This window comes from Pinus tabuliformis, chromosome X (genome assembly GCF_031772625.1).
Source record: "Pinus tabuliformis cultivar Carrire ecotype Pingquan chromosome X, CPIR1, whole genome shotgun sequence".
NCBI classification, from domain to species: domain Eukaryota; kingdom Viridiplantae; phylum Streptophyta; class Pinopsida; order Pinales; family Pinaceae; genus Pinus; species Pinus tabuliformis.
The window spans coordinates 744,698,511-744,711,860 of record NC_142308.1 but is presented as its reverse complement, the minus strand read 5'-3'; positions in this window follow the sequence as shown (position 1 = coordinate 744,711,860).

The window sequence follows — 13,350 nt, the reverse complement described above, 5'->3', positions numbered from 1 at the left end:
AAGGATAGTAGGGAGTGGAAATTTCATCAGAAATTCCAAAATTAGAAGTTATTTCAGTCATCATATGATTCTGAAAATGCTTTATGTGATCCGTATTTATTTATTGTGGAACACCAAACCGTGCGATGACGTGGTTGAAAAAGAATTATGAAATCATTTTGCCAGTGTTGTTAAATGTAGGCATCGCCTCAGCCCACTTAGTAAAGTAGTCAACAACGACAATAATATAACCATGCCCCGCGACCTATTGAGGGTTACATATCATGAATTCGTTGCCAAATTTCGTAAAGGGACCCAAAATGATAATGGGATGCAACGGAGCAGGCAGAGCACAGGTATTACAATCATATATCTCGCATGCATGACACTTCTGGACAATGATGATGCAATCTTGAAAGATGGTAGGCTAGAAGTAACCAGTACATAAAATTTCTTGGGTAGTAGCATTACTAGATTATGTTTTTCCACATGCCCCTGAATGGCATTGATTTAAGACTTTATCAGCTTCCTCAAGTTGTAAGCACCTTCGTAAGATCGTATCAATACCACAACAATAAAGGGTGTCGCTGATAATAATGTAATTTTAGGCTTGGTAAAGAATATGTCACTACTATGAGTGAGAGGTATTAGACTAGAAAGTATAGGTCTAGATATAAATCAAGAAATCTCCACACCACAGGTCAGATGATGAGATCGGAAACAATGACTCATCGGGAATAGAATTTTTAGATGTAGATTTCGAATCAGGGGGAGGGAGATCGCACATTAGTTCTGTGAAAACTAGGGATTTCTTCGACTTGGATTTGATGAAATATAGGTCTAATTCTTGTAAGATGACAATCCATTTCAATTACTTGCCCCCCAGAAATTAATGTGATAAAATGCATGTCATAGGGTTGCAATTTGAAACGACCATAGTTTTTTGAAGCAAGATGTAATGGAAAAATATTTGGATGGCTTTGGTATCATTAGGATTCTGACTCATATAGTAAATGGGATGTTCAGTCCCTAAATCATCTTCTTGGACCAATACCATTTCTATAGTAGAAATAGCAGCAACAAGATACAGGAAGTAATCACGTTGATAGTTAGGGGGATATAAAAGAGATGCCTGAACCAATACATATTTCAGGGCATCAAATGATTTTTGAGTTATGTCATCCCAATGGAAGGGAATCCCTTTTTTTAGTAAGTGATTGAATCCTTTGGTCAATTCAATGTAACTAGGGACAAATATTCATAGAAAGTTAACTTTCCCTTGAATTCGTCGAAGCTAAACTAGTGAAGAAGGTGAAGGAAAATCGACAATTGTCTGTAATTTCAATGAATCCATATGAATTCCTTGTTTCAATATGAAGAAAACTAGAAGTTGATGAGAACTAACACAAAACACAAATTTGTGTGGATTAGGTCAAATACTGTAATGTCTACGATGAAGGAAAATAGCCCGAAGATGCATCAGGTGATCAGTTTGATGTTCTGAGTGCGCAGGGAGGTCATCCAAATATGGTTGAATGATGTGTTTGATATCACAAAAAGCATAATCCATGGCATGTTGAAAGGTGGCCCCAACATTATTTAAACAGAATGGGATTTTCCTATAGGAGAAAGTGCCCCAGGGAAAAATAAAAGTAGCTTAAGGTTGGTCCACTGAGAGAACGTTGATTTGATTATAGCCCGGAAATCCATCCATGAATGAATAAATTTCACAGCTAGTGTAGTCATCAACAATCTGGTTAATAAACAAGATGGGATAATTTTCCTTAGGAAATGCACGATTCACATCCTGATAATCAACGCACACTCGAATGGTACCATGTTTCTTCGTGACATGAACTACATTCGACACCCAATCAGTTAAAGAAAAGGGGTATATGTAACCACCTCGAAGAAGCTTTTCAACTTCAGCCGTAATACCAACAACCTTCATGGGATGGACCAGATGGAGAGACTGCCGAACTGGTTTAGCATCAAGATACGTCTTAATTTCATGTATAACTATATTTGGGTCGATACATGACATCTCCTTGTAGGTCCAAGCAAAGACATATCAGAACTCACGAAAAAGGGCTCGATAAGTCTCAATCTTGGATGGAGAACAAGATGCTCCAATGTGTGGATTTTTAACATCACCTGGATTGATGGAAATGTCAAGAGGTATCATTTCTTCGATATTCAAAAGGTTCCTTTCCAAATCAACCTCATGAATAGACACAAAATTTGTAAAAAATTCGACAGAATTGGGTGAGTATACATCATTGAGACTATCCTCAATGGAATTAGGTAAGGAGGAATGATGGTGATGTTCATCCCATGGTGCATCATCTGACATCATGATTTCCATGATGCTTTCGTCAGTAGGAAATATACATGAGAAAGGATCGAAATATGTACCATAGTCTAGTGATTTGTCTACCCAATTAAGCGAATCAAAAGAGGAAATCATACAAGCTGAATAAATGGCTTTGTAATCTAGCTCAATGGGGCTTAGTGGTATTCAGTCACCAAAAATTTGGATGTTAGTTTCATCTGGTACAATCCACAAATTGGCTGAGATAGCAGAAGACAATATCATGTTGATATAGGCTACTGAAGATGAGCTGATGGGAAGGAGAGGAGGAGGGAGTGAAAAGGTCCCATAAGAGAAGAATCCTTCAACAATACAACTCCGACATCTTGATATGACTGTAGGGTTTCCCCCATAAGAGGGACACTTCCAGTAACATGTGAATCAAAGGCAAAAAAGGTAAGTTGGTCTATGGCTACAATCCTACATTTATGAGGAAAGGTGATCATATGGAAGTAACTCAAGACGACAATAACCATGGCATAAAGCCATGTACTAACTAATAGAATATTGTAATCAAGAGGTCCATCAATAAATTTGACTTCTATGGACACCGTTTTTCCCCCTAATTCAACTTGTAGGGAGTTCAAAATCCTACATGGTTTGTATGTTCTTCCATCAAAGGCTTTCAATGTAGTAGGTGACTGACTCAGTTGAGGAGAACCAATCGCCTTCTAGCAAGACATGGACATAATGAAATTCGAGGCTCCCTCATCCATGATAGAATGATGAATATTCTTACCATGCACGATGACTTGGATTATAAAATATAACTGAGACGGAACCCGAGGGGTATATTTTTCATGAGAGAAAACAACAAGGTTTGAATTTGATGGATCCACACATCTGATAGCTGATCAATCTTGGTGTGGATTTTTGTTGTATTTCCATGACATTCCCTGTCGGAGCTCAGTTGACACTTAGATGAGATTGTTGTGGATTGGGGGCTTGGGTTTCAAACTCCATAATAATTTTCCACTGCAGGGTAATATATTATTGTATGCAAGAAGAGGAGCTTGTAGATTACGATCTAGAATATTCACCTAGCATTGATATTTTTGTGTCATATTTGGGTCGTTTAGAATCTTTTCCTGACCTTGCGGGGTCCTCACTGCTTACAAATGTTTGTCACTCTCCATTGCTTACAGTTCTAGTTATTGTAGAAATTTTGAATAATATGACACTTATTCACAGAGATTATCCTGATTATACACTATTGTGGAATACGTGCATAATACATAACCTCCTCTACGTTGATCATCAATTTAGCAGCATTAAAAACAATGAAACATCAATCGCATGCACACATTAACACAATATGTAACCCGAGGAAAGCTTACAGCTGAAAACCCCACACTATCTATATATTAATGATTGAGAACATGTAACGTTACATAGTACAATACTCCTCACAAGTATCCAGCACTATCTCCACCTGTTACACACAATACAGCTCAGATCTGATCTCCAAATCTCCTCCGCTGCTTGCCTGCCTCCACTGCACAATCCTGCAAGAGAATGAATGAATCCAAACTCGTTCCAAGTTCTATTTACCTTGGAAAATCACTCACACTGTAAATCACGTGAGCACAAGCTATATCACTGGGCATATGCAATTGTCATGGGCATACTCATTCCTTTGATTGTGCAAGATCTCATGCACAACTATAGTCACAACTGATAGCAATCTCAACCTCTAACACCTGTCTCCACTGAAATTTACATGCACTGAGTTAAATGTGTATTCTTCAGTTGCATTATGAGTTAATAATTAGTGAAATAATTAATAACTAATTCACACAACTCATCACTTAGTCTATTGGCTAGTTAGACTAAATACAACTAGTTCAACTAAGTCAAACTGAACACAACTCCGTCAACTCCACATCCAACTCCACAGAACTCAACCAGATGAGTTCTAACTGATGTCCTACATGAAATAGCTCAAATAATGCACAAAGAAAGCGTATTTCCTTCTGACAGTTGCATGTGCCACATCTGTAGCTCAAACTGAAGTGCTCCAAGAGGATAAGATAAAGTTTATAGTCTAAATATTATTATGAGACAATAATATTTGACTTTTCTATTTTTGACTAGCAGTCTAAAAATAGACTCTGATCACTCCTGCTGTGATCCAAAAATAGAAGTCCATCTATTTTTCCCAACATGACCAATCATCCATAAACAACAAACTGCAACTCATAGACCATGATCCATATGTCTAAAAATAGACATAGTCTAAAAATAGACTTTGCGCCAAAACTTACCTGCGGGACCACTTAGTGAAGGTGAATCCTTTCCACTAAGCTCCATCATCTTGTTGCATTCTCAACAAGCATTTCTTGTTGCACACTTTTCAACACTCCCTCTCAACAAGAAAGGCTTCCTCTCAAACCCGATCCTGTAACTCTGGAATGTTTTGCATGCAACACATCTACCCGGTCCACTTTGGTCCAACAACACTTGGAACAAAAACACTCCCAACTGACCACTCTGTTGGGCTAGGAACATACTCTGATGCTGAAGCTCTACCTGCCGCTCACAAGTGCTCCCTCTTTGACATCTGCGCAACTGCAACATCTCCATGCACCTCGCACCATTGCACACCTCTCTGTGCCACCTAGCACTGTGCAAAACACTTGTGCCTCTTGCATTGTTGCAGCCTACATGCTATGTGCTATCCTAGGATTCCCTGCACTGTCGCTCTCTCTACCGCTCCATCCACATCTATCTCTACCCAATCAGCCAGTTCCTACTACTCCACATTAGGGCTCCCATAGCAAGGTCTCATCCAAGAGGTTGGGTACCTCAAGGATCCTGCCCCTCCTCCTTGGGACGATCAATCCACATCACCCCACCTCCTACCTGGAGGTATGGCTGCATGCGATCCCTCAGCCCACCTAGCTCGAAGTTTCCCCCTACTAGAGGTCTCTACATGAGTAGATGTCTCTACTCGATCTCCTCTCAGCTTTCCTTGTTGTGGCTGCTCCACAACCTCCTGAAGCTGCTGCACCAATCGTGGCTCCTCCACAATCGTCTGAGACTTCTTCTGGCTCTACATGTTGAGAGGTAATATACACTCCCTCTCAACCACCAAGTCTCCATCAGTTGCCTCACTACTCAAGGCTTTGCATGCATCTTGAACCTCAAGATCGTACAGGTTCTTGACCCATGAACCAATCTGCTTCACCTGTCTAGTGATGATGTGTCTAAGGAAAACCTTTCCCTTACTGAAGACTACATCATAGCCTCTGTCTTCCAGCATCGCGATCAACACCAAGTTTCTCTTCAGTCTTGGTAGATACTTGACATCGGTCAACGTAAGGCGAGCTCAATGCTCCCTCTGAAAAATAACCGTGCCTACACCTGAGACACTATACTTCTCATCATTACCCATTGCTATGAGTATCTGGAGATCTTTCTCCTCCAAATTAATAAACAAATTTTTGTCACCGGTCATGTGGAAAGAAGCTCCACTCTCAAGAAACCAACCACTTCCCACCATGGATGAAACCATGCATGCAAAGAGTGTGAATTCCAACTCAAACTGTGAAGCAAGTGAGGCTGCCTCACCTTCGGATCCTTCCCCGGATCCCTTCTTGGACTTCTTCTTTGGGCAATTAGTAGCATAATGGCCCAAATCATGACAACGAAAGCATCTCACCTTCGACTTGTCAACCTTCTTCCCATCATTGGAAGAACTGGATTCGGAAATAGAAAACTTCCCCTTCCTCTTCTTTGCCTTACTCACTAAGGCACAGTTCTCCTCATCATGCATAGATGAAGAACTGTCTCTGGTGCGCCATCTAATCTCCTCTTGCACAAGATGTGACCAAATTCTCTCCCATCTTGGCAATTTCTCCCTTCCATTCACCGAGTCTTGGTAGCTATGCCAACTCTTAGGAAGGCCAAGGAGTGCTAGACTCACTATATCCTCATCCTCAACAGTTACCCCCACACTTCCCAGCTCATCCCGGCATTGGGTGAACTTCGTGAGATACTGGGGCATACTGTCTCCATTCTCACACCTAATGTTTCTGAGTTTATCCTTGAGTGCCAACTTCCTCTGGTTGCTCTTGCTTTGGAATAATTTTGTCAACGTTTTCCACATCAAATATGGAGAAGCCTTTCCATGGAGGCTGGATACAATGTGATCCCTCACACCTTCCAACAAAATCCTTCGACACTTTGTTATCTTCTTTTGCCAATCCCCGACTTGAGCAGCATCAGTAGGTTTTGGGACATCTGCATCTATGAACTCCTTCAACCCATTATCATCTAACACCACCTCCATCTTGTCCTTCCATGCAATATAGTTCGATTTTCCCTCAAGGGCATACTCCAATCGCAATCCGTTGAAAGACATTTCAACTTTGACACCAAGAAAACACTACTGCAAATTCGAATTCCAGTAGCTCAAAACTCAACTGCTTCTGATCTAAAATTCATGAGAACAAAGTATTTCTCGTGCAGAGATCGACTGTATGGGAATTCACTGGATATCTCACCTTCCAAAAGAAGGATGAATCCAGAGGCTACCTAGCCCGATCACAGACTCTGCCTGAAGAAATAAAATGTAAACACTTTCTGAATAATAGATCTGATGATCAATCCTCGCTTTGATATCCTATAGAACTTTTTCTACAAATCTAAGTGGTCTGATACCATGTAGAAATTTTGAATAATATGACACTTATTCACAGAGATTATCCCAATTATACACTATTGTGGAATACATGCATAATACATAACCTCCTTTATGTTGATCATCAATTTAGCAGCATTAAAAACAATGAAATATCAATCGCATGCGCACATTAACATAGTATGTAACCCGAGGAAAGATTACAGCTAAAAACCCCACACTATCTGTATATTAATGATTGAGAACATGTAACATTACATAGTACAATACTCCTCACAAGTATCCAGCACTATCTCCACCTGTTACACACAATAAAGCTCAGATCTGATCTCCAAATCTCCTCTGCTGCTTGCCTGCCTCCACTGCACAATCCTGCAAGAAAATGAATGAATCCAAACTCGTTCCAAGTTCTATTTACCTTGGAAAATCACTCACACTGGAAATCACGTGATCACAGGCTATATCACTAGGCATATGAAATTCTCATGGGCATACTCAATCCTTTGATTGTGCAAGATCTCATGCACAACTATAGTCACAACTGATAGCAATCTCAACCTCTAACACCTATCTCCACTGAACTGTACATGAACTGAGTTAACTGATGTATTCTTCAATTGCATTATGAGTTAATAATTAGTGAATTAATTAATAACTAATTCACACAACTCATCACTTAGTCCGTTGGCCAGTTAGACTAAATACAACTAGTTCAACTAAGTCAAACTGAACACAACTCCATCAACTCCACATCCAACTCCACAGAACTCAACCACATGAGTTCTAATTGATGTCCTACATCAATAGCTCAAATGACCCACAAAGAAAGCGCATTTCCTTCTGACAGCTACATGTGCCACATCTGTAGCTCAAACTGAAGTGCTCCAAGAGGATAAGATAAAGTTTATAGTCTAAATATTATTATGAGACAATAATATTTGACTTTTCTATTTTTGACTAGCAGTCTAAAAATAGACTCTGATCACTCCTGCTATGATCCAAAAATAGAAGTCCATATATTTTTTCCAACATGACCAATCATCCATAAACAACAAACTGCAACTCATAGACAATGATACATATGTCTTAAAATAGACATAGTCTAAAAATAGACTTTGCGCCAAAACTTGCCTGTGGGACCACTTAGTGAAGGCGACTCCTTTCCACTAAGCTCCATCATCTTGCTGCATTCTCAAAAAGCATTTCTTGTTGCACACTTTTCAACAGTTATGGCTTAGGAACCATATTCATATGTCAGGGACACTATGGTGTCAGCTACTCAGCTGATTCCTTGCTCCAGGGAGGGCACATGACAAATCTTGGCGGTTTGGGACTTAGGATCACTTGGTCCAGTTTGAGGTCTAGGACAATCTAGAATAGTTTCATTATTGTGTTTTCTTGATTAACAACCCTCAGTATATTGGTCCAGGTTCACGAGAGTCAGTTGGTTTTTGGTTTGACATCGGAATCACAAGGGATTTTAGGCCAGAAATTTGATGTCAAGCATATGTTTTGGTACCATATTACAATTTTTTTAATTTTCCAAACCCTATTGGTACTAACTTCTTCCATTAATAATGGTCATAGTTTTTAGTATCACAAGCCAGGTCAACACATTCCAAAGGGTTCCCCATGAAACCTAACTCAGGGTTTCATCTTAGTAAAAGTTCAAATTATATCAGAAACATCATTTTTGGGGTGGGTACAAGGCCATCATTTCTCAATAAAAACCTCAAGGGAGTGGGTCAGACATGCCATTACTCCCTTGGTATAGTCTCTACCAAAGGTGGAGCTTCTTGTGGAGGGATGGTTTAATCTAAAATTCATGGCAGCAGGGGACATAAAAGCTATTGAAGAAAATGTTTGTCACATTGAATCATCCCCTGTCATTTTTCAATTCTTATTGTCATCATTCAATGCTCATAAGGAGAGGTCAGATTTGGTTCCCCTATGGGTTCCATTACTAAGCTTGCCTTTGGATTATTGGGTAAATGGTATTTTTTAGGAAATTGGTAGCACTATTGGCACATATCTGGCCCATGATTCCTTGTATCTCACTTTGGGGATTCTGATTATGGCTCACATTCTAGTCAAGGTGGACCTTAGGGATGGTATCTCTAAAAAAATAGACCTAAGGGGTGGGGAAGGGTTTATACAGGAGCTTGATTACGAAGGAGTACCCCTCCACTACTGTAGATTCCATTAGTATGACCATCTTCTTAAATATTTTCCAATGGTTTAGTCAACTTTGGTGTATGAGGAAAATCAATTTTGGGAAGACTCAAGGCTTTTGAACATAATTCTTCTTCTAGTGGGGAGATAGGTGTTCCTCCTTGTCATTTGGAGGAGCTGGCTTCCACAAATATTTGCACCTCATCCACACCCTATGCATGTGGATGGTGGTTTGATGGAACCCTTGGAGAACTTTTTCTTGGTACCTCTCCTTCTTCCTCTATTTTTTCACACAATATTAACATTTTTGCCACTCTTATATGTAGCATCGCACCTCCTTTTTCTGACTTCACTGCGCCATGTTGTATATATCTATCAACTCATTTTTTCTGACCTCATTGTTCATGCTCGTCACAGTGTCACACATTTCTATACTCCATTTCAACATCATTGTGCCATGGTACAATGAATTTCTGACTTGAATGTCACACAACAGAAGTTTTAATATATATTTATACCAACATTGTTTTAAAGGTGTGGAAAGATTTATCACTTTAAGAGTTGCATTTTAGAGTTTAGTATTAGGGTTTAAGGGTTGCATCCTAGAGTTTAGAGTTTAATAGGAGGGTGATCTTCAAGAGTTTCATTTTAGAGTTTAGTATCAGGGTTTAAGGGTTGCATTCTAGAGTTTAGAGTTTAATAGGAGGGTGATCTTTAATATTATGAGGGTGAATCTATATAATAATAAAATATTAAATATAATAAAAAACAATACAATATATATGGTTTAATTTTAATTAAAAGTATTTAAAAATATTAATATTAGTTTAGTAGATATTTACAATTCACTAAATATGTTGAAGGAGTTATAGTAAAAATAGTTTTTTCTTATTTTTAGTTATATTAAACGAAGTTTTTTAGTACGATTTTTTGGAAGCTTTTTCGATGGGTTTTTTAGGTCTAATTTCTCTTAAATCTGGCAAGAATTTATTGAAACCACAAGCTTGATAGGTAACCCCTACAAATAACACAAATCAAGATTTCACCTCAAATTTATCCGTCGAATCTAGAAATTCCAAAAAGTTGCACTAAAGACAACTCCTAATTAAACTAGCAATTGCACCAAGAGGTGCACAGGAACGCCCATATGAGTAGTGGGGAATGTGGAAGGTAATATTGAAGAAAAATATATGGACAATGAAATACAATCAAAATTTGTGTTTTTATATATCTTCTAAGGAATGTAGCAAGAGGTTAAATTTAAGAAGAAAGTTACACTAACATAAATGTCCCAGAAAAATAAAAATCCTTGTAGGCACAAGGTACATAGCAATGAGACTACAAGAGATTATAAAATTCAAAATAAAAATGTAATTTTGGTCTAAGATACACTGCCTAGAAATATTTATATTATAAGATGCTTAGAACATCAACATGAGTTAACTGCGCTAAGGGATTTGAATCCGAGATAACAATCTGTATGTGTTTCTTTGAGCCTTCAGGTGGTGTTCCTAACATAGGGGGTATGCCAAGGTGTTACTCTATTACGTCAAATTTGTGGTCCAAGTCTCTCAAATGTTCATGAATGTACTCTAAAGAAAGGACACCCTATAGGTGTTGTTTTCGATCCACTAGCATGGGTCCCAATAAGAATTTCATCTGCCAATAAAGGTCAATGTTTGCATGTATTGGTCAAAATGACCCCTGGTCTACCTTGTGTCTGGTATTCAAGTGTAGGTCCCAATAAGAATTTCATCTACCAATAAAGGTCAATAGTTTGCATGTATTGGTTGAAACGACCCCTGGTCTTCCTTGTGTATGGGATTCAATTACCCATTCTATCAGTACCTTTGTATTTGAGAGAGAAGTTCTATGCATGGAAGCTTCTCCCTTAGCTGGTGCAATATCTTCTTAGACAGAGCCTAGCAATAGGTCACAGTATCATCCAATGAAAACTTTAAAGTGATAATGCATGCATGCGTGCCCTCTTTGGGCTCGAAACCTACACTGGCTAGCTAACTAATATTATTTTTGCACGAAATTACATATCATCTTTATCTTAAACATTTAATTTTTAGTGTTTACTTTTAATTATTTTATATCTCTATGTAAATTTAATGTAAAATTAAAATGAAAATTAAAAATATAATTACAAAATCTTTAAATAATAGATTTAATAAGGAAAGCCTCCAAGCATATGCTCTTTGTGGTTTATCTTTCTATGATATATTTATGAATTGCATGTGATACTAAACTAAAAAAGAGATTGAGACATCATGTTTAATCTAAAATTATTATGTATTTACACATAAAAATATTCATCTCTAAAATTATTGTTTATTTATTTTCACATAATAAAAAATTCTTCAATTGTTAAATTTAGATTAATAATGTAGATAACCATTACTCATTATGAATTGATTTTTTATTATTTATTAAAACTACACCATTATGTATCTCTAATAATCCATAATGAGTATCATGTTAAGACACATGAAAAAAATAGAAGATTTGGAAAAATTATTTTGAAAACTTAAATCACTAAATATAAAAACTTTGATTTCTAATAGAACAAATAATATATAAGGATTATTTGAAAAAAAAAATGAGATCTATAAAATGTATGACTCCAAAATTGGTATAGCACGTATTGTATTGAGATAAAGTGGATTTAATGAATGACCCTTCAATAGATAAAGCCTTATTGCAAAGGGGAAACTAAAGAATCAACGAAATGTCATAGATGAGGAGAGAGAAAAAATTTAGAGAGGATGGTGACTTTCATTTCCACCCATCCCATGGCTTTTTTAATCGCAGAGTGGAAACTAAAGAATCAACGAAGTGTCATAGATGTGTAGCGAAAACAAATTTAGAGAGGATGACGACTTTCATTTCCACCCATCCCATGGATTTTCTTCAAATGCTATATATTTAAAAGTGGATCGACTTAATCATGGATGTAGTATGCTCCTCTACTCCCACAAACCAGTCCAAAAACACTAAATGTTTCACACCTAGAAACTATAGTATCTCATTGCATTAGGGAATACATAGTCTTCGAAGATGGTAGTGATTCTTAGCTCTTATATATTTTTACACCAGCTAATGTCTAGTTGTTTCAAAATTCAAGTAACAAAACAATAACAGTGACATTTCCAACAAAGGAAGTTGAATTAAGACAACTTCCAAACTGCCAACAACGTCATTGGAATTAATCTTATATTAATAAATAAATATTTAATTAAGTTGTAATTAATAACCATTATGTCATTAATTAACATTAAGTCAAATATGATTTATCAAAAATATTAAAAATCCATAAGTAATCATTTAAATTAATTAATATAAGAATTAATCAATATTTAAACCTTTAAAATTGCATTTAAATTATTATTTAAAAATAGAAACTATAATTTAATTAAATAATTAATTAATAAACAATAAATTAAGTAAAAATAAGAATAATAAAATAAGAATATATTAAGTTAAATTAATGTAACATATAATTTAAATTTCACAAGGTGTATAGGTTGTAAAAGGAAAGTAGAATGTCTTTTTTGGATAGTGAGTTATGGCCTATTATGTTCTAATAACAAGTGGTTTCTTTAATAGACTATTAACAAAACTAGACTAATAATAGGTGATTTTTTGTAATAGACTAAGTTGTCTCTCAGTTTGTTGGTGGCCATGATGCTATCTTCCGAAAGATTTGTAAACAAGATATTCATATACAACCTTTTTTATTAATAGAAATATATAGTTGTGTGAAAGAAGATCTTAATCATCTCTTTTAAAAAATCATAAAAACTAATAAAATTATAACTTTATTTTAAATTACTATTATTATTAATAATTTAAAAAATAATTAATATATAAGTTAAATGTATATACATTTTACAAATATATGGAAGATATTCTTAACCATGGAGAGTTTCTCTCACTTTACTATGGTGATTCTTAATCTGTAAATAGGGTGTTTTACAATATCATGGAGCAATACCATGCCTTATCAATACCACATGTCCAAAGTTTTCATTAGCATACTAACTATAAGTAAATCATAATGTTATTTTTTTTAAATTATGTTGTGTTTTTTTGTTTTTTTTTTTTAAATAAATATGTATTTGTAAATAAATTTTATATGGTTTAATATTATAATTGAAATGTAATGAGTTATTCAAAATTA